Raw genomic sequence first — 4,468 nt, forward strand, 5'->3', positions numbered from 1 at the left:
AGAACAGTAAACAATAATTCCGGAGAATCCTCATATGCATGTTTTGGAATTGGTACTGTTCTTCCCTAAATCATATTTTATTATTGTTAAACAGGAAAATAAAGTGCACCATGTTAATCTATGCATTTTTCCACCCCAATTACATATAAAGTTTATTTAAAATGGAGTTACGGTTAATTAGTTATGAAATAAACCATTTTAGCATGGCATTTATGCAAATTTAAACAAACAGCAAGTTAAACATTTTAACCATGGATAAAAGCAGCATATTTTGAAACTAGATGAAATTCTAAGCATTTTTCATATATGAAGTATTTTAATCCGATGCACGGTTAATGAGTTATTATATGCATGAAGACTAGGGACTTTTTTGTAAAACTGCAAAACCCTGGCTAAAAGCTAAATTCATAGATCTGGGAAAAAACATGATACGGGCCAAAACTGGCTGGGCCACAATAGAGCAGAGGGGCTGGAGGGGCTGCTCACCCATGGGCCAAGCCCAGCTGGAGAGGAGGAGGCCCAAGCGGCGCCGATCTGGTCCTCGGGCGTGCTTGCGGCCCAGGAAGCTGGCTACGCTGGCGCGGTCGACGATGGGGTTAACACGGGCGAGGTGCTCGTCTCCTCGTTCGTGAAATAGGGGATCGAGCAGTAGGAGAAAGGAAGCGGCGGCGCTGGAGGGTCCTGGTGGCCGTATTCGGCGACGCGGCGGGGCAAACGAGGTCCTGGAGGCGCTCGGGCAGAGGTGGGGAAGTCCATGGCGCTGGAGCCTTGTCGGTTCTCGCGCACGACACACAGGCAGGAGGCGGCAGCGCTATAAGGAGAACAGAGAGAGGGAAAGATATGTGAGTGGAGGAGGAGACGAGAGAAAGGAGAAGGGCACGCTGTGGGACGGCAGAACTGACCGGATCTAGGATGAGGACACGATCTCCGGTGAAAGACGGTGATTCCCGGCAGCAGCGAGCTACGGTGGTGGCGCCACGGTCTACTGCTGCTCCTGCGTGAAGAACATAGGGAAAAGAGGAGAGTTTAGCACCGGGAGAGAGAGGGGCGGCGAGGGGGAGGCGAGGGACGGTGAGGCTTCGCCTGGTCGTGGTCGTGGTCGCAAGAAGGCACGTTGGATCGGGAGGAGCGGGGAGCACGAGGGAGCGAGGGGTTTGGAGGGCCTCTACTTGCGGGAGGCTTGGAGAGAGGCTGCGGTGGCGACCGTGGTTGGTGGTTGGATCGGGAGGGGATTTGGCAGGTTGGATCTGGATCGATCCCGAGGAAGGAGGAGACTTGTTCGAGCACTCCGGTTGGGCTGGTGGGGAGATCGAGGAGAAGGTGGAGGCTGCGATTGGTCTCGGGTGGAACTGGATCAGGAGGATCCGGGAGAGAAGGCAGGTAGGTGGCGGCGGGCAGGAGGATGGATGGGACATCTCCCCTAGAAATTAGGGTTGTCCACTATTTATAGCAAATGGGTTTTTGGCTAGGGGCTAATCGGACCCTTCGATCGTAATCGAACGGCCGAGAAAAGTAGGTTAAGTGGACCAAGTAAGAAACCGAAAATGTTTTAGGGTGGTTTGGGGATGATCTGTATCCATCGGCGATGACTCAGTGGGTCGGGTTCGGGGAAGTTTTCGGACACGCATGAGGGTTTTGACAAAAGGGCATGGAGACAAGGCGGTTTTGACGGGCTCAGAGAAGAGAGAGAAGAGAGCGGTCCGGTTGATATGATAGGTCAACAGAGACAAGGAAGAAGCGGCAACTACGAGTAGATGCAAGTTTTAAAAAATGACGGCAACAAAGTGCCGATGCAATGCGGATGATGCGATGATGAATGCAACAAACAAATAAATACACACGACGATAACGAAAAACATGGAAGACGTCTGGAGCGTCGGTCTTGGGGCGTCACGCCGAGCTGCATAAGATGTTCGGCGCAGCCATGAAGAATGTCATAGTTTGGCTATGGCCAACCGAACCCATTCCGAGTAGCTATTTCGGCCTGGTGCGGCGAATCGTCGATGCACTACCCCGAATCGACGCAGTCAAGCGGTCAGTGTGCATAGAAGGTGCACGGATGGCCTTCGCCCTCGTCAAGATGCATTGGGCGAAGATGAAGGCTGCCGTTGTGGCAGTCGAGGGCCCTACCAGAGGCAAGGACCACCGCATGCCGGAGCGCAACTTAGAAGACGTCCTAGAGGGTGCCCGCTTGATAGTGGGTCAATGCTCAAAGGAAATTATGTTCGAGTGAATGTACCCGAACTGCCCAAATGTTTTATTATGTATTAAGGCCTTGTGATATATTTGTGCCTTTGTCTGAAATTTCTTTCCTCCTGTGCGGACATTTTTGTATTCCTGATAGTTTTCCAGTCGTCGTCTTCAGCCCCCACGTGGATACTACGGGGGTGTTCGAAATAACACATGATCACACTTGACCCAATGTCTTGGTCCGTAAAGGAGGTGACAGTGCAACGAACCAGGCAATCGGACTATGTGGCTTTACCACTCTGACTTAGCCATAGGAGTTTGACGATGGGGCTATAAGATAGCCCCTGGTATGTACACGGCTATCCGGATGCGGATGTGTTACGCACGTGACCGGGGAAAACCAGTCCTTCGTGTAATACGAAAAAAACCGTTGAAGATTTAGTAAGTCGCCGAATGGCTGACCAGCTCTCGCCGCATCATGACAGTTAGTTTTCGGCTTTCTCTACTGAGGTGCTTGACCAGGCGAACCAGAAACACAATCGCAGTAGTTCTTCCTTTACTACCGTAGCTGAACAAACGGAACGTAAGGTAGCAAACACAGGAGCCGGGCAACCCAACTATTGACCAAAGACATGATCCGGAGCCGATGCATATAATGCCGAGTTCGGGACGCCGAAGTGTGCTATAAAGCTATTCGGGCTTTTGTTTGGCAACACATATGTGGCCTCATAGAGACCCTGGCAATTTGTGCCGAGGTGTGTGAGTGAAACAACTAAGGAGACGGAGTACAGTTTATGAATGAAGTCGATACTGAATAAAAATTGTCTTCATTATAATTTGATTGATACGCCAAAACATTCTCATATAGAGGGTACCATAATCATCAAGGCCATTTTACATGCCGGGGGTCGAAGAATAAGGGGAAAAGCTCTATACAGGTCCTTGAATAAAGTTTGGTCTACAAAATCCTTTGGAGATCCTGCCGCACGTCTGCGCCGGTTTCGCCTTGGAGAGAGAGGGATTCCTTGAGAGGAATGGTCTTCGGCTATCTATACGAAACCGGGCTCAAAGAGAGTCCGCATAAGTCCGTAGGATAGATAGGTTTTAATGCACCTGTGGTGAAAGAGAAAAAATAATCGAAGAAAAAGGGGAAGGACATATAGGGTCGAACCGTACTATAGACCTGTCCGTATTGTGCCTCCGCTGATGCCCAAGGTATTTTGAGTGCATAATTATGCACGCGCGGTACGAATTTCGCGGATGCGTGTGGCAATCGACGAAGGTGAAACTGCTAGTCTAGCTCTGGAATTACCGAGCTGTCAGCATGCGGAACTGACCGGACTTGTTTAACAATGTCCGGCGGCTTGATGGACGATGAGGTGTGTGGCTTGATACGGCCGCTCTGTACTTCGGCTGCGAGGGCCACGGTATGCTCCTCAGTACGGAGGGAGCGTTTCGTGTTTACATTGACTGTTATGACGACATGTGGTCCAGGCATCTTGAGCTTTAGATAAGCGTAGTGCGGGACCGCATTAAAACGGGCGAAAGCGGTCCGTCCGAGCAGTGCGTGATAGCCACTGCAGAAGGGGACAATATCAAAGATCAAGTCATCGCTTCAGAAGTTGTTTGGCAAACCGAAGATGACTTCCAATGTTATTGAGCCCATGCAACGGGCCTCTACACCAGGTACTACTCCTTTAAAGGTAGTTTTAGGGGCTTGATTCTGGACAGATCATTGCCCATTTTGCGGACAGTGTCCGTATAAAGCAGGTTGATATTGCTGTCGCCTTCCATGAGGACTCACGTAAGGTGGAATCCGTTGATGATTGGATCGAGGACCAGAGCTGCCGAACCTCCATGGCGGATACTGGTTGGTTGGTCCTTTCGATCGAAGGTGATCGGACAAGCCGACCATGGGTTGAATTTTGGGGCGACTGGCTCTATGGCGTAGACGTCCGTTCATGCGCGTTTGTGCTCCCGCTTAGGGATATGTGTGACATATATCATATTCACTGATTTTACCTCGGGGGGAAATTTCTTCTGTCCCCCTGTGTTCGGTGGGCGAGGTTCTTCATCGTCGTCCTTGCTGGGCGGCCCTTTCCCCTTGTGTTCGGTGTTGAGCTTTCCAGCCTGTTTAAAGACCCAACAGTTTCTGTTGGTATGATTGGCAGGCTTATCGGGGGTGCCGTGAATCTGGCAAAGCCGATCGAGTATTCTGTCCAAACTAGATGGCTTCTTCCGTTGACCGGATTTGGAACCACTGAATCCGGTGTTGACC

The sequence above is a fragment of the Aegilops tauschii genome, chromosome 3 (genome assembly GCF_002575655.3).
Source record: "Aegilops tauschii subsp. strangulata cultivar AL8/78 chromosome 3, Aet v6.0, whole genome shotgun sequence".
Lineage (NCBI taxonomy): Eukaryota > Viridiplantae > Streptophyta > Magnoliopsida > Poales > Poaceae > Aegilops > Aegilops tauschii.